The sequence below is a fragment of the Cynocephalus volans genome, chromosome 6 (genome assembly GCF_027409185.1).
Source record: "Cynocephalus volans isolate mCynVol1 chromosome 6, mCynVol1.pri, whole genome shotgun sequence".
NCBI classification, from domain to species: Eukaryota; Metazoa; Chordata; class Mammalia; order Dermoptera; family Cynocephalidae; genus Cynocephalus; species Cynocephalus volans.
Window position 1 is genome coordinate 993636 of NC_084465.1, and position 27015 is coordinate 1020650.

The 27015-nt window shown below is 52.2% G+C and overlaps 1 protein-coding gene across 3 annotated transcripts in view; it reads left to right on the forward strand.

Annotated features, from left to right (window-relative positions):
• Positions 1 to 27015, forward strand: part of PTPRN2 (protein tyrosine phosphatase receptor type N2) — a 906619-nt gene that overhangs the window by 170956 nt on the left and 708648 nt on the right. The window lies entirely within an intron of this gene.

Sequence of the window (27015 nt, forward strand, 5' to 3'; positions counted from 1 at the left end):
GTCACTGGATGAGTTAACTCAAGAGTTCATGTCATGTCCAAAAATAAAAAAGAATGATCAGGGATACCTTTACAGGAATATCGGTGGAGAGGGATAAGCTTTGCTGAATATGAAACGTCTTGAAGCCTCAGTAACATTAACAGTTTTGTGTTGGTGTATGAACAGGTGGGCGGACCGATGGAATCTAATGTAAAACTCAGACATGGATGCACACGTTTTTGGAAATTTTGCATATGATAAAGATAGCGTCTCAAATCATTGGAGAAAGTGTTGAATTTTTAGAAAAATGATGTTGGAACAACTAGGTAGCCATATGAAAAACAAGTCAGTCTGATCCATACCTCACACCAAACACCAGGATAAACAACAAATGGATCAATAATATAACGTAAAATAAAACCGCAACAGTACTGGAGGAGACAGTGAGTGAATTCTCTGATAACCTTGTAGTGGGAAAGCCCTTCTAACCATGCTTTAGAATCAAGGAACTTCGTAAGAGAAGATCAGTAATTACAGGTACATAAAAGAGGAAAATTTCTGTATAGTGAAGAACACACACAATGAGAAAAGTAAAATTAGGAAAATTATTTGTGTCCCATATTGATTGCTAAGAGCTAGTTTCTGTAATATATGAGATGGTTCTAGAAATCAAAATGAAAGGCTGACAATGAGAAATGTTTAAATGGGCAAAGGATAGCAACAGACAGTTTGCTGAGCTTCACCCAAAATAAAAGAAGTTACAGCCAGGTACCATTTTTCATCTTTCAGATTTGTAAAAGTCCCAGAATTTGCCAACGCCATCTGCTGGTGAGGCTTGTTTACTCATGTGTCACTGGTGAGAGCGCAGACTGGTGCGACCACTGTGGAGGCCGTCCCTCCGCGTCTGTACAGTTTACAAATGCGTTTACGTTTCAGCAAGGGCACTTCTGGGAATGTGTCTGTGCAGGTATTAAATGAGTCATCACAAGTTGCTCTTTGAAGCATTGTTTATAGATTGACAGCAAGATTAGAAACAGCCCAAATGCACACCAGCAGAGGTCTGGATAAACACACTGTGGGACATGCATTCAGTGCAGTGCTGTGGAGCTGTAGGGAAAAGGATGCGGAGGCTTTGTACGCACCGGTGTGTGTGGGTAGATCTCAGAGACATATTCTTAAGTAAAAACAAAGTAACGTCCTCTGCAGTGTGCTATCTTTTATGTAAAAATCATGTAGAATTTAGAATATGCGTCTGTGTTAATTTGCTTTTACGTAAAGAAACTTTAGAAAGATACCAAAATACTAATAAAAGGGGATCCTGCTTTTATACTTTTTCATCGATAGGGGAGGAGTAGGTGGGATGCAGACTTCACTCTACATATGTTTTCATATTGCTTTGATTTCTAGATAACGTGAATGTGATATGTATTGAAAAATAAAATAGTATATAACAAAATAGAACAAAAAGGAATATAATTGGAAAGATGAATAGTATGCTGTTATTATGCATTTACATTTGAGGATGAAAAAATTATCCCAACATTCATGGCCTGTAGGAATGCTGTGTGTTGTTGCACGTGTGTTATGTGTGTATATTGCATGTGTTGTTTCATGTGTGTATGGTTGTGTGTTATTGCACACCTGTGTTGTGCGGTTGCATGTGTGCTATGTGTGTGTATGGTTCTGTGTGTTGAGTGTGTGTTATTGCACATGTGTGTTATTGCACACCTGTGTTGTGTGGTTGCATGTGTGCTATGTGTGTGTATGGTTGTGTGTGTTGTTTCATGTGTGTATGGTTGTGTGTGTTGTGTGTGTGTTATTGTACGTGTGTGTTATTGCACACCTGTGTTGTGTGGTTGCATGTGTGTTATGTGTGTGTGTTGTGTGTGTTGTTTCATGTGTGTATGGTTCTGTGTGTTGTTGTGTGTGTTGTTTCATGTGTGTATGGTTCTGTGTGTTGTGTGTGTGTTATTGCACATGTGTGTTGTTGTGTGTATTGTGTGTGTGTGAGAGGGGCTGATGAGTTCAGGTGAAGGGGAAGGAGAGTCGGCCTGGCAGCCCCAGGTGTGGGACAGGAAGAGACACTGAGTACCCCTTTGTGGATGCATCCACGGTCCTTCCGGGTTGCGCCTCTTGCCTGTTCACGTGTCGCAGAGGTGTTGTGACGTCCGCCTGTGGAAATGCTCTGGCTGCTCTTGCAGGAGATATTTGGCCAGCAGCTGTGAAGGACACAGGGAGGTGGGCGAACCCTTGCCGCATGTCCTCCGAGGGCTCTGGGGAGACCAGCGTCCAGAAGCAGACAGTTACACGTGGTGGCAGCATGAGAGGAAACAGGAGCCCCGTGTGCCTCAGCTGAGGGGACAGGCCAGAGTCAGAAGCGACGTAGGGTCCAGTGAAGAGTGCACAGACCGCTTGGCCAGAGCCTGACTCCTCTGCTTGTGAACCCCGTGCCATGGACGGGGGGAGCCCACTTACTCATTATCTGTTCATTTATTGAGCACGCATTTGTCAAGCACCGTCAAGGGCCAGGCCTGTGTGTGGGGAGACAGCCAGAGTGTCGGAAGACAGACCTCGTTCCTGTACCTGGGGCCGTGGAAGGATCTTGTACTGGGGAGACTTTAAGTTTTTTGAGTGTGTGCCTGGCACTGTGCTGCAGTGGACAGAGGAGGAGGGGAGCAGAGGACGCCACGTCTGGCTGTGGAGCGGGGTGGGGTGTGGAGGGATTGGGACTCTCTTCTGTGAAAGCGGGTGGGGAGGGAGGCAGCGGTGATGTGCGCAGCACACCCCGGACACACGTGGCTCGTGGCTCCTCGGGAAGCATCAGGCCCGCTGAATTTGGGGGGATTCATCCCTAAAGCAATCCCGTAAATGCGTGTTGACTGTCTTGAAAGGTTTTGAACAAGACTCGAATCTGTCTCTTTTGGGCTTGGGCCTCAGGGTCTGGAGATGACATTCCTCTGGGCAAGCAGCTTGGTATATGAAGGTCGCTCTTCCGGGTGGTCTCTCTGCGGCGGTAGTGGCTGCCAGCTCGCTGCCAGGCTCAGTGATAATTTCGAGCAAAGAGGGAGGAAATGCTGCATGAGTTGGTAGTTTTCATTTTAAACCAGAGTGAGGCTTTGGGAACGCTACTTAAGGTCAGACTGATTCTCGGGCCTAGAGATGTAAAGGAGGATCAGGTGCTGCCCTGAGAGCCCTGACCGGACCGAGATTTTCTATGGGCTGTGTGGTGGGCCCTGGGGGTGACAGGTGCCTGTGGCATTTTGCTTCCAGTGTTCTCCAGCACGAGGAGACCTTCGCAGTGTTGAACTCCTGGCTCTTTCAAACTAGCGACGTGTGAGGGAGGGAGACTAGGGTGGAACAAAATTGGGGAGGAAGGTGGAGAAAACAAACAGGAGACTTCGCTTTGCTGTTGGCTGCTGTCTTTCCCTGTGCTCTTCAGCAGGACCCGGGCTGGGGTGGGGAGTGCGGCGGCCCCGGTGTCTGCGGCTCCCTGGGTGGAGAAGAGCTGTGGACGGCCCCCAAGCGTCTGGGTTTAGCAGAAAAATGCAGGGGTCCAGGGGAAGTCTGTTCCTCCCTCGGAAGCTGGCAACAAACCTATGTATTCCGTAGGGTGCACAGCCTCGGAGGTCGCCTGCTGCCTCCTGACCCCGACAGCCTGAGTGTTAGAGAACAGTGGAGAGCAGGTGACAACACTCCGCCATGCCCAGCAGACATCGTGCCTTAGACCCGGTGGTCTCTGCGCTCTGCATTCACCGCAATACCTGGGGCCTAGTTCCACGCGTGTTGCTCATGTGCTTGTTTAGTAAATGAATAAATTGAGTGATTGAGAAAAACTGTACACAAATGAAGCTTAGAAAATATGTTTCGTGATTGCAAGACTTGGAAGCAGCCGAGATGTCCTTCAGTAGGTGACTGGAAAAGCAAACGGCGGCACGTCCAGACAATGGACTGTCATTCAGCGCTGAAAAGAAATGAGCCGCCAAGATGCAAAAGACACGGAGGAGCGTACATGCTTGTCACTGAGGGAAAACGCTGGTATGGAAAGGCTACACAGCGCGTGACCCAGCCATGGGACGTTCTGGAAAAGGCACAACTATGGAGACAAGAAAGATCAGTACTTTCCGGGGCTGGAGGTAGGGAGGGGACAGGCGCAGCACAGAGGGTTTCAGGGCAGTGAAAACACCGTGTGTGTCACCGTAGAGGTGGACACGTGATTACATGTGTTCAAACGCATAGAATGTGCAGCCGCAGGAGCGAGCCGCGTGTAAACCGTGGGCTCTGGGGCTGCAGAATGTCCACGTGGGCTACACTAAGGCTGATGTGAGTGACGGGGAGACCGGGTGCGGCGAGAGGGTGCGTATGGGAGCTCTCGACTTCTGCCCAACTTTCTGTAAACCTAAGACTGCTCCAAACGTAGTCTGTTAATTTTTTAAAAAAACAAGGGAGAACAAAACGTTTCTTCTTTGTTGTAGAGAAAGGACTTGTGGAGGTCCACACCGTGTCAGCGTGTTTGGGCTGACGCCACTCCCTGGTCACCTACGGGGCGGTGGGGCTGTCACTGTGAGCAAGGAGCCAGGGTGGGGTCGAGGTGAGCAGTGTGAGTCTGGGGGCGGCCCGCGGAGGCTTCTAGGGGAGCAGAGCCAGGAGGAAGGGCTGCGGGGGAGGGCAGAGGGCAGCGGCCGGGCCAAGGGGCAGGGAGACCGTCTTGGGGCTAAAACCACTAACGTGCTGCCCTGCAGCTGCTTTCCCAATGATGAAGTCACAAACGCCACTTTTCCTGGTTCGTTTTAAAATAAACATGTAGATGTACACATATGCACACATTCTGGACACACAATCACAGCAACACACACGAGTATTCACAATTTTATTTTAAAGTAAAAGTAGTAGAAACAAACACAAGCGTGAGTGTCCAGTGTGGCCACAAGCATCTTTCTTCAGTCGCTGCCGAAGTGGCTCAGGGGAGCATGGGCGCCCCTGAGTCATGTCGTCTTTACTGGACATTGATGCTGCAGTGAGTTAAGGGGGCCTCACTGTTCCAGCACACTTCCCATGGACCGTCACCGTCACGCCTGCTCCACGTGGACTGTCACACGTGACGGACGAGGCACACTTCATTGAACTCGTACCCACAAGTATGAGCATTTGGGGCTCTCTTACCCCCGGGCGTGTGTCAGAGGGACGGAGCACGCACGTCCACGTTTCTGTCTGCACACGCTTGGGTCCATTGCATGGTGTTTGACAAAAAATGGCCAGATCACAAACTGTGTATATTTTGTTTTCACCATTTTTCCCTGTGGCGAATGTCGTTATTTTGGCCTCTCAATTTCCAGATCCTTCTTCAGAGACAATATCCTGATTTGCCCTGGAAGTCTGACCCCCATGGTGAGAGTGTGTGGTTTGCGGTGGCTCTGACATCAGGGTCAGGGGTCAGCACGGGAGTCGGGCCTGCCTCTGGAACCATGTCCCTCTCTCAGGTGGCCTCAGCCGAGAGGTGGAGAGACGCTGGATCCTGCCTAAGGGTTTTGTGTTTCTAGATCCGACTTCCTGCAGACTGATGGGGTCTCATCATGAGGCAAACATTGCTCTGTCATTCCAGACCCAGGGTTTTCCCTGCAGCCGGGAGCAGCCTGGCCACTGCTACTGCAGAAAGGGTTGAGGTGGGGGTGGGGGAGAAAATGCTCCATGATTTCTTGTAACACAGGAAAAACGTGGACATGGTTAGGTATAGTTATGTGCAGATTCTTTAGTCATGCATAAATTTCTGGGCTCCCTCCCTTGGTTTAGGAACACGCAGAGCAGCCCATCCTGGACACGCTCATGAACGTACTGCGGGTCCATGTTGAAGGATGAGTCACGTCGGGCTGGAGGCTGACCGTCCCCAGGGAATCCATCGGTTAGGTTTCTGGGATTAATTTAGTAATAGGTACTGTTGGAGGAAAAAACCCACACTCGTGGAACCGTAATGGAGTATCAAACAACTGCAGACAGCGCGAGGGACACGTGAGAGGGCTCCGAGGTGGAGGGAGGCTGCTCGGTTGCCCATGTCACTCTTTTGCTAGAACATTCACTTACGTTTATTTGTCCCTGTAATAATCTTACTATAGCAACACAGAAAACAAAGGAAAAAGGACCCCAGAAAATTGCTTGTAATTCCGCCTTTCTCCCAGCAGAGGAGGATGTGGTGGAAGCTCCGAGGTTCAGGTCTGGAGGGCTGGGGCTCCTTTTCTGTCACTGGAATGTGGCAGTTGGTAGGCAGTAAATTTATGTTTGGTGATGGTGGGTTGTTTTTCTTAAAGGTAAGATCAAGGATTGAAGGGAGTGTTTTGGTAAAGGGCGAAGGCTGAACAGCATCTTAGAAGACACATCTGGCGGGATTCTCAGAGCCAAGTTGTTGCTGTGGTTGTGTGTGTCATGTCACGGTTGCTGAGACGATTTCCTGGGTCATTATCCCACTGGTCTGAGGGAGAACGAGCTGGAATGCAGTGCTGCCCTGGTGACGTGGGTTGAGCCCGAGTGTTCACCCGCCCAGACCCTGCACTGTGGGGCAGAACCGATCCCCTCCCAGCCCCTTGAGTGGAGGAAACTTCCGAACATTACATGGGAGTAACTGTGTCTCGGCGTTGCATGGGCCACGCTCATCTGTCCTAGGCAGTGACAAATAGCCCAAAAAAAAAAAAAAAAAGAAAAGAGAGAGAGGAACAGGGGAGAGGCAGGTGCTTGAAATCTCCAGCCCTGTCTTAACTCCTAGTAGGGAAAGAGGCCAGGCTTTCCCTGGGGAGGGATGGACGCTGCTCCAAGCTCAGCACCTGAAGGAAGTGGTGGAGGCTGGAATGGATTTGTCCCCTGTGGTCGATGGATGAGGTTCAACCCACTGTGGGGAGAGAGCCCAGGCTGACCCCGTCCCAAGGACACAGCAGAGGTGGGCTTGGTGAGTGCTCACCGGCCACCTGGGCTGGCTCTGTGGCTGCCGGGACAAAGCATGACCTGTTGCAGCAGCCTCAGGCTGCTCACGAGCAACTGGCCAGTCTCTGTCACTCAGAGCCATGAGCTCAGCAGCTGCAGTGGTGCACCCCTGGGTGCCAACCAGGGTGCCTGCCAAGGGGGGTATGAGCAGCTGTTCCAGGGGACGTGGCCAGGGTGGTCTGAGAGTTTCGGGATCAGGAGGGTGTACAGCGCCCCCTATAGTTCTATCTGTCACCTTCCAGAAGGCCCCAGCAAGACCCTCACACATGGACTTTTCCTGTTCCAGTTCAGGGTGGGGCCTGTGGGGTGGAATTTGGCCCCTCCTTCTCCAGTGAGGGGACCTCAGGCTGAAGGTGTGGAGGAGTGAGTCTCCCTGGCTGTCCTTGTCCTTTAGCAAGCTGCCACATTTGTGCACAACTCACAGTGAGCACAGAGGAAACGGCTCAGGATGACACATTTGGGGGCCACCCACCACCTCTTGGAGCTGGCTGGTTGGTGCTATGTTCTGCGTACTCGGGCACGACGGTCCGAACACTGGCCCTTTCTGGGGTCCCCACAGGGAGCGTTGTCCAAAGGAAAGAAGCCTCGGCCTGACTCCAAGTCGGTGGGGTGCTGGCGCAGGGGTGGGGAGGGCTCAGCACGTCTCGGTTTTGATGCGTGGTGTCACGCACTGCCCGGGATGGGACTCGAGCTTTGGTTTTTCTCACTTGAACACGTGTCGACCATGGACTGCTGTTAGTCTGGAGGTGTAGCCTATCAGCACAGTCATTCTGGTTTTTTTAGAAAAAGATTTCTTTGTGAACACTCTCCCCTGAGCAGCAGTGTAGCCCGGCGGGGATGGCGGTGTGTGTGCAGGTGGAGGGGGGTTAAATATCGCAGATCGACCGAGTCTAGAACCTTCTCAGAGGCAGGTCTTCTGTCTTTGTTTTCGGGGTGGCAGACCTAAGCACAAACCAGGGGTGCTTCTTTCAGAGGCGAGCTGTGGTCTGCCCCTGAGTTTTGCAGCATCCACCGTTCATTGCTAAGATCTGGCTTATGAGAAAGGCAGTCACTGTACAGATGCCAGAGGGATTGTTTCCAGGTAAAATATTTGATCATTGGGATGTGTCGAAGGTGAGCTCATCTGTGTTTTCTCTGGGTTCATGTCACAACCGGTCCAATTTCCTGTACTCATGCATCGCTACAAACCCCGCCCTGGCCCAGCCGAGCTGCTGGGAACGTGGATGCCGTGGCCTGGGGGGGACGTGCACGGGTGAGTGGGGACGAACTAATGCGACCCCACACCGCGGGAGAAAGCACTCAGCACGTCCGTGCGCCGTGTGTCCCACGCCCTTCCCAGTGGGGCCGAGAGCTCGCGGCGTGGGGACGGTCTGTGCCGGGCGGACAGGGTGGGGCTTCCAGGGGAGGGCAGTGAGGACAGGGGACTGGGTGGCTTTCACAGTGGGATTAAAAAGCAGTGACTTCAGAATTGTGCTGTCCTTGTGAGAAAATAATTCAGTCCCCATGGTCACCGCTCTGTACGCGGGGCAGTAGAGCCACACACTTCTCACTCTTTGACTTCAGCTCCTTGCGCTGGTCTCTCCCCCAGGCACGTCCTGTCATTCGCTGGGAGGACCCCATGTCCCCATGGCCCTGGCAGCCGGAGGTGGCTCCCGGAGCATCCTCTACTCTTCTCCCCGTCCCTGTGCTGCTCTGCTGTGCTGCCTGAGGACACGCACGCTGCCATCAGGGTCTCACTGCGGGGGAGCAGGAGGCTTCGTCCCAGCTCGGACCCTTGCTTTTGGCCTGCCAGCCCTGGTGCCTGCGCCACCGCCTTAGCCTCATAGCTGTCTGGGGCCCCAACATACCAACCCGTCACCTCTGTTCACAGAAACAAAGAAAAATGGAGATGGAAATTGACCTACCAAATTTGGGGTTAGGAGCCCATAATAGGGACAATTCAGAGCATACTCAACTTTGGGAGCGCATTTTCAGAGGGTGCAGGTGATCTGAGCTTTCAGGAGAATGGCCTCAAGTTATTCTTCATTTCCCAATTCAGACGGACTCACACAGCTGGTTTGTCCTCCCGACCCCCCGGGGCTGCCTCGGACCCGCGGGGTGCTGAACCCCTGGGGCTGGGCGCTGTCCACGACCTCGCCAGGCGGCAGGGTCACATCACCTCGGCGGGGCTGGGGCTGGTCATTTTTGGCCACTGTGTTACCTAGTAAGAGACGTTTCCTGAAACTTTAAAATTCAAGATGAAGTGAGTTGGCATTCTGATCCCTCAGGAGAATGACACTGTGGTCTCGATGGTGGTGAATCCGATTTTTAGTTAACAAGGACGTTATTGTTTGTACAAATTTGTGATTTTTCTGTGTTATCACCTCTAAACAGCTCTCTTGGGTTGTTATACAAGGAGTTGTTATTTTATGGAAATAAAAATAGAATTCAGTTCTGCTTTGGTTGTTGCATGTTTACCTGTAGCATTTCTTCAAATCCTTTCAAATCTAAAATTTCATGACAGTAAATTTTCAAGGTTCGAATAAATAATTTTTCTATGGTCTCTTGTCTTAATTGACATGGGAAAAATCACCACGGGTGAGACTGTTCTATCTGGACTTGTCCCCAGGACTATATTAAAACAGCGTTTGTTACAGTGGGACTCAGACAGCGTTGGCACGCATAGAGGTTTAGGTCCTTCTCTGTGCTGTCAGAAGAAAATAAATTGTTATATATATTCATTGTTAAGTGATCCCAGAGTATTGGTGAGGGAGTGGCAAATGGAAAACAGAAAGTAAGAAAACGCCACTCAGGGATGGTGAAGTGCTTCACGGGAGCTGCTGGTGTGGACTCTACTGCCGCAAATATGTGGAAGTGATGCCATCGATGGACAGACCCACATGCCATGCAGGTGCACGCTCACGTCTAATTGTGTCTGGAAGGACGTGGAGGTGATGGTGTCGATGGACAGACCCACGCACTGTGCGGGTGCACGCTCACGTCTAATTGTGTCTGGAAGGACGTGGAGGTGATGGTGTTGATGGACAGACCCACACACCGTGCAGGTGCACGCTCACATCTGATTGTGTCTGGAAGGACGTGGAGGTGATGGTGTCGATGGACAGGCCCACGCACTGTGCGGGTGCACGCTCACATCTAATTGTGTCTGGAAGGACGTGGAGGTGATGGTGTTGATGGACAGACCCACACACCGTGCAGGTGCACGCTCACATCTGATTGTGTCTGGAAGGACGTGGAGGTGATGGTGTCGATGGACAGACCCACGCACTGTGCGGGTGCATGCTCACATCTAATTGTGTCTGGAAGGACGTGGAGGTGATGGTGTCAATGGACAGACCCACACACCGTGCAGGTGCACGCTCACGTCTAATTGTGTCTGGAAGGACATGGAGGTGATGGTGTCGATGGACAGACCCACACACCGTGCAGGTGCACGCTCACGTCTAATTGTGTCTGGAAGGACGTGGAGGTGATGGTGTCGATGGACAGACCCACACACCGTGCAGGTGCACGCTCACATCTAATTGTGTCTGGAAGGACGTGGAGGTGATGGTGTCGATGGACAGACCCACACACCGTGCAGGTGCACGCTCACGTCTAATTGTGTCTGGAAGGACGTGGAGGTGATGGTGTCAATGGACAGACTCACACGATGTGCGGGTGCACGCTCACGTCTAATTGTGTCTGGAAGGACGTGGAGGTGATGGTGTCGATGGACAGACTCACACGATGTGCGGGTGCACGCTCACGTCTAATTGTGTCTGGAAGGACGTGGAGGTGATGGTGTTGATGGACAGACTCATGCGATGTGCAGGTGCACGCTCACCTCTAATGGTGTCTGGAAGGACGTGGAGGTGATGGTGTCAATGGACAGACTCACACGATGTGCGGGTGCACGCTCACGTCTAATGGTGTCTGGAAGGACGTGGAGGTGATGGTGTCAATGGACAGACTCACACGATGTGCGGGTGCACGCTCACGTCTAATTGTGTCTGGAAGGACGTGGAGGTGACGGTGTCAATGGACAGACCCACACACCGTGCAGGTGCACGCTCACGTCTAATGGTGTCTGGAAGGACGTGCAAACGATTTAGAGGTCCTTCTGGTTTCCAGGCTACCATGAATCCTCAGAAGTGAAGGACTCCCCTACTTTGACGTTGCATGGCATTGCTGATTCCTCCCCACTTTCCTGTCCTGTGGCATGTCCCTCAGTTGCTGCTACGTGGACGGTGATGTCCTCAACATCCGTATGAAGTTCTGTTGAGTGAGACCTGCGGAGCGCGAGACAGGTGGCACACACGAATCATTAGCGTATAAAATGTACGCACGACCAGCGGTGAAGACAGAGGGTATTTAGAGTGATTCAAACAGAAAATAATATTTGCTGTGGTCTCTTATCCGTAAACTCATTTGTGTTCTTAATTTAAAAGTCTCCTATTCTCTGAAAATGTTCAGAGTTGGAATTTTCAAAAGAAAGTAACAGTCCTAAATGGGACTCTTTAATCCTTAGCAAAGAAGGGTTCCTTCAGTGTCATTGAACTTTCTGTAAATAGCATTCTCATATATAAAAGGATTTAAAAATAGTGAGGACATTCTTATGTGATGTAAAGAAGTCATTAAAATCACCAGCCTGTCATCGGTTGCTGTTTAGTGCTGGGTATCTCTTTTTGGGAAGGGACACCGACAGCTGGGCACTTCCCGGCAGGCCTGCTCTGTGCGCTGCTCCGGGCCTGCTGGGGTTTCTTAAACTCACGCTCGGAGAATGTGGGGCTCCGCTGGCATTTGACCGCAAAGCTGTACCTTTCTTCCCTAGCCCCTTAAAGTTCTGCCTTAAGTCCTTCTGTTCTGATGACTTTATTTAGTATTACCTTGATTTTTGAACTTCAAATTAAATTTCTGACACTCTAACTTGTGAACTTTTAAAAACTGGTACTTGGAGTCCCCGTGGGATGTTTACCTTGGAGTCCATGTGATTAGTAAGGGATGCAGAGCACATCCGGGCGACACTCTGTGCTTTTCACTGGCAGCTGCCGAGAGGTGAGTGTGAGCTCTTCTCGAGAAGCTGTGCTTTGAGTGTCCTCTGTCTTCTGTTTTGCTTGCAGGGACGGAATTATTTGTGTTATCGCTCGGTTCTGAAGCAAATGTTGGCCCCATAGATCAGATCAACTGAGCATTAGTAACGGAGGCAGAAGTGTCTCGGCCCACGTGCCCCTTTCCCCTCCGATTGCCTCTTTTGAAGGAGTTATAAAAATAATTCTTCAAAGCTGTTAAGTAAGGATCTTGCATTCGGTCCGTCTTTTGAACTCTGGGCAGATGTTCAGGACAGCAGGTGTGTCATTAACGGGTGCGTTAATGTTCTCCAGGTATCTGTAGTGACAGGCGTTAGTGCGCTGTGAGGACGTTGAGGGGGCTGTCGTCTGCTCACGTGCTGTAAGAGAATAGATCGGGATTGGAAAAGCTCTTCCTCCAGAAGACGGACTGGGCACCTCTGGCTTCCGTGGTGGTTTTCTGAGGAGAGAGGAGCAGGGAGCAGGGAGGCAGGAGAAAATCAGCACCCGTGGAGCACGCTGCAAAGCACGTGCCGCCTTACCCGTCTACACTAAAAACTGGCACGCTGTGTGGCTTGTCGGGACCCTGGGGAGTGGTGGGTCAGACTTCATCACGCGGGTCCCCGGCCTCCTCGTCTTGACCCCGGGGACCGCTCTTAGAGGGGCCTCCAGAGTCGCCAAGACTGTTGGCCAGAGACGGGCTTCGCTCACCTTTGGTCCTGGGCTGTGCTCTAAGGAGCCTCCTGTGGGTCATTGAGGCTGGCACCTGCCTCAGGGTTAGAATCTGTCCTCCCACAGCCGGGGGCCCCTCGTGAGTCTGTGGTGAGTCTGTGAGTCCTTACCGTATTGAAAGCTTTCTTCGGAGCTGTCACCATTCTTGGTCTGTGTCATTTTAGGGCTCCCCGTGCCCCCACGCCCCGTCACTGTGGGTGTGAGCTTGGACACGGTTTCTGAGGATGGGGCTTTCCTTCCCAAATACTTAGTTCAGCTTCTCTCTTTCCTTTCCGTCCCTCACTCCCCACCTCTCCTGCTTTCAGCAAACACGTGTTGAGCAAGCCACGTTCTGGGCTGCACTCCTGAAGCTCAGGGCTCGCAGTGGAGCTGTTTTTCCACCCCAGGGCCCTCCCTCGGCTCATCCCCAGCCCCACCCTGGCTCCTCCAGCCTGTTCTCCAGGCCGCTGACTGACGGAGCTTTCCAGATGTTCATATCTCACCAGTTACTTCCCCGACTCCAATCCCAGCATGGAATGTGCTCTCCATGGGGGTGCCTTACGAGCCTCCGCTCCTTGGACACCCCTCCTCCTGCCCGAGTACACGTGAGCGGCTCAGGGCCAGGCCTGGGCACTTCCTAGTCTGGAGGTTCTCACATGCAGGGAGCTCTTCCACCGACACCAGCTCTGAGTGCAGGCTCCAGGTGAGCTCTTAACACATGTTTATTAGTAATGAATTCGTAGATCACAGGATGCTGGAGTGGGAACTTTTCTCCACCCCGTTAGAGTAGGTGGATTAATACCATCATCTTCATCATAATAGCCGCTGTTATTTTGTGGTAAGAATTTCACCGAGAATTTTGTGTGTGTATCTCAGTTACTACTAATAATAGCCCCGTGCGAGAAGGACTTGTTAATATTATCATCCTCAATTTATTTAGGAAAGCACCTCTTTGGTGCTTGCCGAAGTCCACACAATCAGAAAATGCTCAAGTCAGACTCGGCCCTGGTGTGCTGACTCCAGAGCCCAAGATTTTGCACACTTGCTTTGGAAACAAGGCGTGTTGTTTCCAAAACACGCCCCACAGCGTTGTTTTTAGGAGAACCTGCATGGGGACTTTGGCCCCAGGATGTTCCCAAGCAGGGAGGGGTCCGCCCTGGGAAGCAGCTCACCTGGGGAGAGATCAGGGCGCCGAAGCAGGCCTATCATGTCATGGCTACCAAGTCACACAGGGCCTGTTTTCACCCTTCAGAGCTCTCCTGTGTCTCTGCGAGAGGGCAACTTGGGCTCCAGTGGCCGGGCGTTGACTGTGAGTCCTGTGTCTCCTGGCAAAGCCCCCCAGCAGCAGGGGCTGCAGGCTGCTGTGGGAAATGCCACTTTGAACCGGGGAGCTAGAGCCCAGTGGCGGGCATTACGTAAAAGGCAGTTGTCAAGGTCTTTGGGGCTGTTGTCAACAACTTCCCAGACCAGAGTGGCCGTGGGAGGGTCTTCTGAGGCCAACGCATCTTATTTACTTCTAAGTCAGGTTTACTGAGGTCTATTTATATAATCTGTGTACAGTAAACGTCATTACTTCTAAACACACAGTTGGAGAGTTTGGACAAATGCGCACAGTCCCAGAGCCGACCACACGCCCCGTGTGTGTCACACGGGGTCACCAGCAAGCTCCCTTAGCCCCTGCAGTCCGCCCCTGTCCCACCAATGCCCGCTGCTCTGATTTCTGCTCCTGCACTTTGAATAGTGGCAATGTCACGTGGCTGGCACCCAAGCACGGGTGGCTGTGTTGCGTCCTCCCCTTGCGTGTGGCCCGCGCTATCGGCAGCGCATCCCTGCTGCACTTCCCGTGTGGGTGGACAACTGATTTCTAAAAATCTCCTCTGGTGTGGGCATTGGTTGTTTCCAGTTTTCAGCTGTTAGGAATAAAGCTGTAGTAAGCAGCTGTGCGCTGGTTCTGTGTGAACATACGTTTCCGCTGGGTCCGAGAGTGGCGCCAGCTCCGGCACTTGTGTGGTCAGGGTCCTTCCCTTCGCCTGTGGTCTGTAGTGGCGCCTGCTGTGGTTTTGATTTCCTTGTGCACGAGGGGCGTCTTTGCATCCTTCCTCTTCTTCGCGGAGGACCAGTCCATCTTAAGTTTAACTATTTCCCTTTCTTGGATATGAGAACACGTCGAGGTTTTAGCACAGGCAGTCCTGATTCTTAGCATATTCATGATGCTTTTCTCAGGGAAAATTGTAGTTTAGATGGATCTGAAGTCTATGGGGTGTAGGGACAACAGGGACGTTTCGTTAGATCCCTGATCCCACTGGATTTACCCTCACAGGGTGCTCCATGCCTGGTTGCTTTCCACGTCCTTCTAGAACATCTGCCCCGAGGTGCGGAGGTTTTGTTTTGTCTGCTGTCAACATTCATTGCTGGGTTGATTGGGCCTGGGACTTGTTGAATGAAGGAGAAAATGGGTGTGTTGCCCTTGCCGAGCGCAAATTCCAGTGGGTCTGGAAGAGCAGGGAGGCGGCGGGCCTCCGGGTGCGCCCCCTTCTGACCTCGTGCTTTGAGTGGGGGGGACCTCCGGGTGCGCCCCCTTCTGACCTCGCGCTCTGAGCAGGGGGACCTCCGGGTGTGCCCCCTTCTGACCTCGCGCTCTGAGCAGGAGGACCTCCGGTGCGCCCCCTTCTGACCTCGCGCTCTGAGCAGGGGGACCTCCGGTGCGCCCCCTTCTGACCTCGCGCTCTGAGCAGGGGGACCTCCGGTGCATCCCCTTCTGACCTCTGCTCTGAGCAGGGGGACCTCCGGTGCGCCCCCTTCTGACCTCTGCTCTGAGCAGGAGGACCTCCGGTGCGCCCCCTTCTGACCTCGCGCTCTGAGCAGGAGGACCTCCGGTGCGCCCCCTTCTGACCTCGCGCTCTGAGCAGGGGGACCTCCGGTGCGCCCCCTTCTGACCTCCGCTATGAGCAGGGGGACCTCCGGTGCGCCCCCTTCTGACCTCGGCTCTGAGCAGGGGGACCTCCGGTGCATCCCCTTCTGACCTCCGCTATGAGCAGGGGGACCTCCGGTGCGCCCCCTTCTGACCTCTGCTCTGAGCAGGGGGACCTCCGGGTGCGCCCCCTTCTGACCTCTGCTCTGAGCGGGGGACCTCCGGGTGCGCCCCCTTCTGACCTCTGCTCTGAGCAGGGGGACCTCCGGGTGCATCCCCTTCTGACCTCCGCTATGAGCAGGGGGACCTCCGGTGCGCCCCCTTCTGACCTCCGCTATGAGCAGGGGGACCTCCGGTGCGCCCCCTTCTGACCTCGCACTCTGAGCGGGGGGACCTCCGGTGCGCCCCCTTCTGACCTCGCGCTCTGAGCGGGGGGACCTCCGGTGCGCCCCCTTCTGACCTCGCGCTCTGAGCGGGGGGACCTCCGGTGCGCCCCCTTCTGACCTCGCGCTCTGAGCGGGGGGACCTCCGGTGCGCCCCCTTCTGACCTCGCGCTCTGAGCAGGGGGACCTCCGGTGCGCCCCCTTCTGACCTCGCGCTCTGAGCAGGGGGACCTCCGGTGCGTCCCCTTCTGACCCCGCGCTCTGAGCGGGGGGACCTCCGGGTGCATCCCCTTCTGACCTCTGCTCTGAGCGGGGGGACCTCCGGGTGCATCCCCTTCTGACCTCTGCTCTGAGCAGGGGGACCTCCGGTGCGTCCCCTTCTGACCCCGCGCTCTGAGCGGGGGGACCTCCGGGTGCATCCCCTTCTGACCTCTGCTCTGAGCAGGGGGACCTCCGGGTGCGCCCCCTTCTGACCTCCGCTATGAGCGGGGGGACCTCCGGTGCGCCCCCTTCTGACCTCGCGCTCTGAGCGGGGGGACCTCCGGTGCGCCCCCTTCTGACCTCGCGCTCTGAGCAGGGGGACCTCCGGTGCGCCCCCTTCTGACCTCGCGCTCTGAGCAGGGGGACCTCCGGTGCGCCCCCTTCTGACCTCCGCTATGAGCAGGGGGACCTCCGGTGCGCCCCCTTCTGACCTCGTGCTCTGAGCAGGGGGACCTCCGGGTGCATCCCCTTCTGACCTCCGCTATGAGCAGGGGGACCTCCGGTGCGCCCCCTTCTGACCTCTGCTCTGAGCAGGGGGACCTCCGGGTGCGCCCCCTTCTGACCTCTGCTCTGAGCGGGGGGACCTCCGGGTGCATCCCCTTCTGACCTCCGCTATGAGCAGGGGGACCTCCGGTGCGCCCCCTTCTGACCTCGCGCTCTGAGCAGGGGGACCTCCGGTGCGTCCCCTTCTGACCCCGCGCTCTGAGCGGGGGGACCTCCGGGTGCATCCCCTTCTGACCTCCGCTATGAGCAGGGGGACCTCCGGTGCGCCCCCTTCTGACCTCGTGCTCTGAGCAGGGGGACCTCCGGGTGCATCCCCTTCTGACCTCTGCTCTGAGCAGGGGGACCTCCGGTGCGCCCCCTTCTGACCTCTGCTCTGAGCAGGGGGACCTCCGGGTGCATCCCCTTCTGACCTCTGCTCTGAGCAGGGGGACCTCCGGTGCGTCCCCTTCTGACCTCTGCTCTGAGCGGGGGGACCTCCGGGTGCGCCCCCTTCTGACCTCTGCTCTGAGCAGGGGGACCTCCGGTGCGTCCCCTTCTGACCTCTGCTCTGAGCAGGGGGACCTCCGGGTGCATCCCCTTCTGACCTCTGCTCTGAGCAGGGGGACCTCCGGTGCGCCCCCTTCTGACCCCGCGCTCTGAGCAGGGGGACCTCCGGTGCGTCCCCTTCTGACCCCGCGCTCTGAGCAGCCTTCGCCTCTCGTGCTGCGGGTCTCACTGCCATAACGGAGCCGTTGAGAGCCGGCTTCCTCCGTGGCAGGGTGGTGCTGTCGAGCCTGGATGTGGGTGGGTTCCCCCTCCGGCTGCTCCTCTGCGTTCAGGGTGCCACTCGCTGTTTGTGAGCAGGAAAGGATTTTACCCCCGCACCTTACTAATCCTTGTTTGCATTTTTTCCAGTTAAATTTTGAATTTAGTAGAAATCCATAGATCTTAAGTATTCGATTCTGTGAGTTTTGGCAAATGTATGTGCCATGTCACCCCACCTGTCGAGATGGAGAACACTGACATCTTCTAGAAAGTTCTCTGTGCCTCTTTTCCTGTGAAAACCACTGCCCCAATCGGGAAGAAACTTCCCCGATGGTCTTTCACGATTTTCTGGGTTTTGCCAGCTCTGGAACTTCATGTAAATGGATTTCTACACCATGATTCTTTTGTTCCTGCCGTGCGTCCCTCTGCGTCCCGTGTGACAGCTCTGTCCCTGTTGTTGCGTCGCGCATCAGTTGTTTTTTAACTGTTGAGCAGCATTCAGTTGTCAGGACGAACCGCATTTTAAGATCCATGTTCCTGCTGAGGGATGTGCGTTTTCTTTTTTCAGTTTTGGCTGTTCTGAATAAAGTTCCTCTACGCATTCTCATACAGCTCTGTTTACACACACACACGTGTGTTTTCAGTTCTCTCCAGCAGATAGCCAGGAGTGGGACTGCCGGTGATTGAGGAGCTGGCTGTGTGTTTATCTTTACACGGACGTGCGAACTCTTGCCCAGCATGGTCGTCCTGCTTCACCACGGACGTGTGGGGGTGCCAGTTGTCTGCACCCTTGCCAGCCGCGTGTCCGGCCTGTTTGGTTTTAGCCATCCCGGTTGGTCTGTAGTGGTACCACACTGTGGTTTTATTTCCGTTCCCGGTGGCCTGCCTTGGACATGGCTCCTTTTCTTAACAGAGAGCTTTGGGATCAGATCAGTGTTTGAAACCCGGCTCTTCCCCTGAACCACTTCGAGGTCCTTGAGCAGATCACGCAGATCCGGACTCAGCTTCCTCCTTTGTGAGGTGGGATAGTAACTGCCCCTGTCTCAGGACTGACAGGAACAGTTGGGTGCAGTGTCGACTCGGGCGCGGGGCGCACACCTGTTGGTGCTGTCGTCACGGTCTTTCCTGGCGGGCCCCCTGTGCTGTGCGGCTCGTCTGCCTCAGGTCCAGCTCAGAGCCACACACAGGACCTCGTCCCTCCTCCATGTATTTGATAGTTACCGGATGCGCCAGGGCGGTGCAAGAAGGAACAGGGGCTCGGTCCAGAGCAAGGCCCCAGTGGGGTGGGCTGGGCCGTGTCCTCACCCCGTGGTGTCAGCAGCACGTGGCCCCAGCTCCTGCAGGTGAAAGTTCCCTTCTCCACGGGCCGGGCCAGGCGCTGCCATGCAGGTGAGTGGCCCGAAACACAACTGTCATTTATGTGAACATTTCTGAGTCCTGCTCCTTCTCCTACTTTTATCTGTTGAGAGTTGGCTGCACTGCAGTAAAGTTCTTCATTTCAAAGATGGATGAATCACATTAATTCAATAGAAAATAGCGATCTCCAAACCCCAAACAACCAATATCTGTGCCAGGAGAGAGACTTTGTTCGATTCAGTGGTAGCTGGTGTATTTTTTCCTCTGAAGAGATTAAGTAAAGGAGCTCTCAGTGACTCTGTGTGTGTCGCAGAAATGATCTCAGCCTTCAGTCCCACCAGTGGGCTAAAAAGAAGTATTTTTTTCTGTAAGTCAATATAACTGTACTTGCTGAAGATGAATGTATTTAAGAACATGCTGGGTAATGCTATGAAATTAATGTTATTCATACTCAGTTGGAATAGAAATGCCTTCAACCTTTTAGCAAAAGCAGGAGCGAATTATAGCAGAAATTTCATTTCAGAAGTCATCTTCATCTAGAATAGGCTGGGCCCGGAGGTCAAGTCATCAATTTGGTATTCTATTTCCATAATGCGATTCCACAGTGTGCACGCACCGCGATGGAAGCACATTTCTGTCATATTAGTTTTATAAATGACTATGTTAATACTCCTTTGCAGACAAACCCACCTTAGGTCATATCAACAGGAGTTTCTTCTGCATGAAAATACTTGATTTAAGATGCTACTGGGCCGAACTCTCGGCTGTTCCACTTTTGTTAAGTGCTTGGCCCTGGAAACCTCCCTGTAGTGGCCCCGTTCACTTTAGTTTTGGTTTTCCAGCAGGGCTGTCCAAGTGGCCACTGGTGTCCCAAGCCACAGGGGAGACAGCTGGTTGCTGCAGGCTGGGCATTTCAGCAGCAAGCCTGGTGAGGTGGCTCAGAGTGGCAGTCCTCTGAGAGCCCAACTGCACGTCATTTTGGTTTGTTTGTTTAATGATGGTTTTTCTGCACTTAAAAATAATGCAAGCTGTATAAAAGGCAAATAAAAACCACAATGGAGATACCCAGGAAGGCACTCCAAGAGGGCTGTTGGAGGGCGGGCGGTCTCCCGGGGGCTCCCAGGACCAGCACCTGGGCGGACGCAGGACGGGGGAGGAGGGAGTCTCTCAGGGCCTCTGCTGACTTTGTGGGGAGTACCCTTGAGCTGCTGAGCTGCAATGTGGGGGGAGCCTCAGCACCTGCAGTGATCAGCTGTGGCGCAGCTGTCCCTGGAAGGAGGTGTGGCCCAGCAGGGCGGTTTCCTTTCGTGAGTGCGCAGGAGGGTGTCTGTAGAGTTACCCGAGGACCTTCATCTCCAGGTGGCCAGTACTGGCCTTGAGTGTGCGCACGTCCAGTCTTTGATAACTCCCCCATCTCTATCTTTTTGTGCATATGTAGTTTTCTGTCTCTTTTTTCGATAACTATTATAGCATAAGTACTTCATGTTACCTGTTTTTAAAAAATGCGACTTGCTACACTCACACAATATTTTGTCATTTGTGTAATTTACTTAATCGCCTGTTGTTGGAAACGCCTTTGGTTTTCAATGTTTGCTATCTAAAAGCACATCTTTCCAAACAAATGGTCTTTTTGCATGTGTGGTATTTCCTTAGACCAAATCTCTAGAAGTGGAATTTCTAGGTCGATTGGTTTTATGAGTTTCTGGGAGTGCAGCCTGCCTCTGCGTGTTCCTGGAAGTCATGGCAAGAGCTAGCCTCTCCGGTCACACAGACTGGGAAACTGTCCTTGGCAGAGCGCGCCCTGAACTACTCTCTCAATACAGCGTGAACCACTCTCTCCTGTTTCTTCACGAGCTCGTCAATGTGGAATTTTGTTATTAAAATTTTTATTGTGTGTAGGAAAATATGCTTTCTTATTTTGATTTTCATTTCTTATGCTAAGGTTTTTTATTTTATATTTTATTTATTTATTTTCATTGATTATTTTTCTTTTTTTTAGAGAAACATAATTGATCATACATATTTGTAGGGTACAGAGCTGACCATGAACATTTCTGTACAATATGTGATGATCAGATCAGGATAATTAGCATATTCATCTTTACGGAATGTAATCGTTATTCGTGTCCATTAACCAATTTCTCCCGAACTCCCCTCGCCCCCCTTCCTCCCTCTAGTTATGCTAAGTTTCTCTAAATGAATTTTATTGGTAAAGTTGTCACAAATATTCTATTCCTCATGTCAATTAAATCCTTATATATATACTTAAATATAGACGGTGAAATCTTCGTAAAATCACTCTTTCCCTTTACTTTCCTTCTTGTTTAGAAAGACTTCCTTATTCTAAGATCTGATGACTATTGAGCTAGATTTTTCTCCGACTTTTTTGAAGGTTTTATTTTAATCATTTAAGCCATCAGGGATCTGCTTTGCTGTCGGGGTAACTTGTGAATGTGAGTATCCTTGTAACTCATGCCTTATTTTGTGCCTCTGTTCCTTCCTGCACGGTTAATCACATTTCTCGTCAAGGTTATTCCTAGGTATTTGATGATCTTTTGTTATGGCTGTGAATGAATTATTTTCCCCATTATTTTTTCTAAATGATAATTGCTGGTACATTTTTTACTTTTGTGTTGCAATTGGCTGCTTCACCAAAACTTTTTAATTTTGTTAGTTCATTTGATTCTTTAGAATTCAAAAACACATGTGAAGGACTTTTAAGAATTATTAATTTCATGTGGCATTCGGTAAACTCTTTGAATCTTCACGCCAAAATCCTGGACTATTTCCTGCATTTATCTCTGCTTATTGCTTCCTTTCCATTTATTCTGACCACCCCCCACCCTGAGGCAGTTATCTTTATTTCTTATTATTTTTAAATTTTAAAAATTATGTTATTATTGTTTATGATTCCTTACTACTTTTATTACTTTGTCCTTTCCTGTCAGTATTTGACTATTTCTGTTCCTTTGCTGTTTATTGTTCTTTCTCGTTGTCAGCACCACGCTCGCCCAAGTGAGCGAACCGGCCATCCCTATATGGGATCCGAACCCGTGGCCTTGGTGTTATCAGCACCGCACTCTCCTGAGTGAGCCACGGGCTGGTCCTTTATTCTTTCTCGTTGGACCTGTCTGCCGTCCTCCTACATGTCGGTCTGTCCCCAGTTTTCATCCCTCGTTTCTCACTGTTTGCAGTTAAGGTACCTTTTATTTTTGGACGTTTGGCTTCCATGTTGTGGATGTTACTTTCCACGGGGACATTTTGTTCTCGTTGCTCGTGCAGATCCTCCTTTCCTGGTCACTGCTCCTGACACCCGATCTCTTCCTGTTTCCTTTTCAGCGTCCGTCCACCTGCCCTTCGTCAGCTGCCGCACATTCGCTGTTGTGCTATTACCTTGTTTCTCATAGTTGCTATTTTCCTAAATTTTGTCGAGAACACAAATCAGAGGCTGGCTAGAATTTACGTGGGTTTCCACTAGTAATTTTTAAAGATGTCTTTCTCTTCTGCACTTCCATGTAGCTTGGCCTTTCTATGTTACAGAGCCATTTTTTAGCTGTCCTGTTGTTTTCGTTTTCAGTGTTTCATTTTGTTTGTGGTTGTTTATCACTGTTTTTTAATCCTTGCATAAGGAAAAGTATATCCATGCCTGACATTTATCCATAGACAGAGGAGAAATCCTGCTTGGTCCCCGTGTCCCCTTTACCGGGTTTTGGGGAGATGCTTCCTCTCGGTGCAGGCAGGTTGTGTGTGGCCTTGAGTCTTTAGCGGCTCCCGGGTTGGGCGGTCTCCTGACCGTGGGGGACGGGGGCGCATTTCTGGGCATCCTGGGTCCCAGCGCAGCTGTGCGCCCGGCCATGCACAGGCGTGGGGAGCTGCCCACACAGGTCCAGTCCCTTCACTTTGTGCTGAAGCGCTCTCGGCCTGAAGTCGCAGCTCCCACGTGAGCACGGGGAGGGGGACTCAGGGGCTCAGGCGGGGGCATGCGGGTCCCGGGTCTCTGAGGTGGCTGCAGTCAAGTGCTCTCTGTCCCTCGCTGGTGGCGCTCTGCCTCAGCGTCCTGGGTGCTTTGGGCCTGGCACGTTCCTGCAGCAGATTGTCATTGTGCCTCCCGGTTTCGGGCTTGCTGTGTCTTTTGCCGAGCGTGTGAAGCAGGGTGAGCCAGGGACTGACACTTCTGTGTGAACTTAGCCTCAAAGTCCACACAGAACTTTTAAAGATGGTGGCCGTTGTCTGACATTTACCGTGTGTGGAAACCCTGCTTCATCTGCCCGGTGATAATGATGATAATTAATAGCCCAGGCAGTGATACTGGTAGGAATAAGAATTTTTTTCTGAGAAAGTTTGGGACAAAATAAGAGCTACAGTTTCTAAGAAAATTCGAGATTTACTTATTTGAAGTCAGCAGCCGACGAGCCCCTGCGCTAAGCTGCTGCTGCAGCTGACGGATCGTGGTCGGTCTCAGCAGGCTGTGGCCATGGCCCGTGTGGCCTGCCCGGGTGTCCCGGGGTCACGGCAAGGGCTAGCCTCTCCGGTCAACACGTGCTATAAAAATCTGTCCTGTTAGTGTTACAGAATTACAGGGCAAATACATGACTTAGATAAGGAGTGATCTTGATATTATAACGTCATTAACAGGGTTTATGTTATAATGCTCGTCAGTGGCCTCTGATGTCTGCCAAATATCGTCCGCTCCTTCAATAATCCTACTCCTCTTATAAAGAGAAACTCATAGACAGGAAGGTCAGACTCAGAAAGCCCCACACAAGAGCACAGCCCTAAGCTTAGGTGGGATTGGACGGTCATTTCCACATGCCTTTGCCATCACTGAAATTCGTAAGCATTCTGGAGGAATCGTTCATGTAACGGAAGCTGGTGACAGACGAACTCGTCACGTGGAGTGCCGCATTTCAGTGGGGAAGTTTCGTGCATCCAGAGGTGCTCCTGGGTGAGAGATCAAACCACTACCCTTCCCATTCCAACACCCACGAAAACGTTCAAGAGGGTATTTCCACTACCTGGGCATAAACAACTTCTGTAGAGCTTATCTCACCCTTCTGGGTGCTATTTCCAGAGGACAGAGCACCAAGGCTCATTCACAGACTGATTTCTCTCACCTGCTACCTCTGGACACTTGTGATGAATTAAGCAGGCAGCTGGCGCTGCATCCTGAGAGCAGAGCCCACGCGCACAGCGGCCAGGCGGGCGGTGGCGTCGTCCTCCCGCTGGCCGTCTCTGCCGGAGCTGCCGCTCCCGCCTGGAGGCCGAGGCCGTCTTCCCTTCTGACCCCCGAGCACATCCGAGCTCTGCAGCACTCACTGGTAGACACCAAGAGTATTCTCTAGTGTTCGTCCTTCGTTTTACAAATGAGCAAACCGGGACTTGAAGCCCCCAAGGGGCTCACTTATGGACACATGGAACGTGAGTGCCCGTGCAGACCCAGATCCCCGACTTCCAGCTCTGCGCCTCTGCCTGCGCTTGTTTCCTGCCTGGCCACTTTCCTGGGTCCTGGCCAAGCATCCAGGCTGGCCCGTAGAACAGAAGTCAGATCTGTGGGTCTCTCTGCGGTTGGTCCCCTCATTTCAACTAGACTTGCCTTTCATGGTGACTGACTTAGGACTCTCATCATGCTAAGGTCAGTTTTTCAGCCCAGACCCCTAAAGCCACGCTTTCCAGCAACGGTGGGCTTCTGAAGAAGCTGCTTCACTGTTGTGACTCCGCTTTGCCCTCCTTGCGATGTTTCCAATTGTTGCCGAGGTTCGTGTCCCTTCACAGTACTCCTGGAAACAGAAGTCAGTTAAATGACAGTGGCTTTGGGTCTCTGGTGACCAGAGGCCAAGACAAAACTTCAGCAATGAGACCATGGCTGTGGCTGGCACTGGTTTTAGAAGGATGTGTCCTTAAGACCTGTCCCAGCAGATGCAGCAGAGCCGCCCCACGGTCTCGCTCCCGCGTGCCCTGCACACAGAGCATGTGTCCATGGATGGAGACGTGGTTATGGTGCAGTGTTCAGGGAAACAAGGAGAGGTGCGGGGCTTGCTCCAGGGTTGCTATGGTGATTCCTCATTATCTCCAAGTCGCAGAGAGAACTGTGTGCAGGGTGTTGACAGTTTACGTGTGCACTGCAGCTCTCCAGTCACGCTCTGTGTGCGTGTGTGCTGCATTCATTAAAGAAATGACAGTGCACGCTCCAGCTCTAACGAGGCTTCCGCTGCACAGGGCCACTCTGCCAGACCAGAGCATGTGCTGTTTCTGTGGGCGTGAACACATTTTCCTGCCACTCTGGTCGATTGATCAGAACTCTGAATATCGGGAATAGATGGGAGATGATTTCTTTCATAGGAAGGAAGGGAGGAGAGACAAAGGGGAGCGAAGGGAAGGAAGGAGAGGAAGGAAAATCACACCCTTGTGGGTTGTAACGAGCTTAAAAATCACAGTTTTCACAAGTGCCAATTAGGTCGGCTTACAGCTCTGCTGACCTAGGGCTCTGAAACGTTCCAGTGACAGTCCTAATCAATGGAGACTTTTTGCTCGGAGAGTGCGGTTCATGGGAGGCACTTCATGGGTTATTTTCCACTTGTGTATTTTCTAGCCCTAATTTATGGGAAACGTTTTTGAACGTGGAATTTTTGCAGATTACGTCTGAAGTGTGAAGGCTGTTTATTGGGGTAGTTTGGGACAAATCACCCAGACTGACCATTGCTTTAGGATTAGAACGCGTGTGCGTGTGCCGTGCATGCACGTGTGTGAGAGGCGTGTGCAGGCAAACACTGGCTCGACAAGTCCTGCTGCCACGAGCTGCCCACTTCGCTGCCACGGTTTCCGCGGCTGCCCTTTCCTCTTCCTGGCGAGAAGGCAAGTGCCCGCTCCTGGCAGAGCCGTGTTCAGAGAGAAGCGCGCCTCGCTGACTTCCCTGTGGAGGGCACAGATGGCAGAACGCCCCGAGCCCTAGAGGAGCCGCACAGACACGTCAGGGCGAGGACGTGACAGCGAAGCCCGAGCGACCCGGTCCTGCACAGGGAATTGTGCGTGGGGACCGCCTTTCACTGTGAAGTTTGATGTTTAATTGAACATCCATCCTGGCTCTAATGGGAACCTCTCTATTAAACTTACATGTGATCCTCCGCCTCTTTACCGCTATTCTCAGATCTTGGGAGATACTTAAAAATTGATGTGCTATTGTAAACCAGAAAAAGCAGCATTCTTGGTCAGACGTAACTCATTGTAAGGTTAAGGTGGAAGCTCTGAAAACCCCGTACTTGTCAGGTAGGTTTACGATCGCTTGGGGTGCTTAAGACTGCAGGGCTTGCAGTCTTCAGTGACTGATTTGCCTCCCCCACTTCCCACTGGGCAGCTGGTGCCACCCGGCTTCCCGCCCGTGCAGCTCACAATGCAGTCCGTCATTGGGTAAACCCAGCTGGGAACCCCTTCCAGAGGTGTGTTTTTATAAAGCCATTCCACAGATAACTGGTCCCAGGGCCACCTACAACACGGGGCCAGGCCCAGCGGTTCAGGTACAGGGATATCATCCAAGGAGTGTCATTGTTTAATCCCTTCTGATTTGAGGTCAGTCCTCAACAGGGAAGTACATGCAACTAGTCCTATTTGGGGGCTTGATTTTACTGACCTCTTGAATATTTGGGCCCCAGAAGTGAACTAATATTCTTTCAAATCCCCACACATCTGTCTCATTCTGGGTGTGGACAGACGCTCGTCCATGTGGTCATCCTGGGTCTGGATGGACATGCCATCCATGTCCCCATTCAGAGGGATGCTCTTTGGAGGAATGTGCCCGTGTGATGTCCGGTGAATGGCTGTCTCTTAGCCTCTACTCTAATATCTCCGATGGTCTTGGCTCTGAGGGTCCACGCCCCATCTGGGAGTTACGTTGCTGTGTATTAAAAGCTGTCAGAGAAGGACAGCCATTTCACCAGGCTCCCAAATTAATGAGAATCTGGTTGCGCATCGGACACTTTCTTTAGGCATCTGGGCTGTCGCCTGGCTGCCATTCTTAATCATATTTTAATTTTCAAATAAATTGCTTTCATTATCCTTTCATTTACAATACCATGTGTGCGGACTGCTCATTAATGTTTGTCAGCTACGTTGCTGAGGCTTGGTTTTTAAGTAGCCACGGTTGCAATGCAGTAATTAA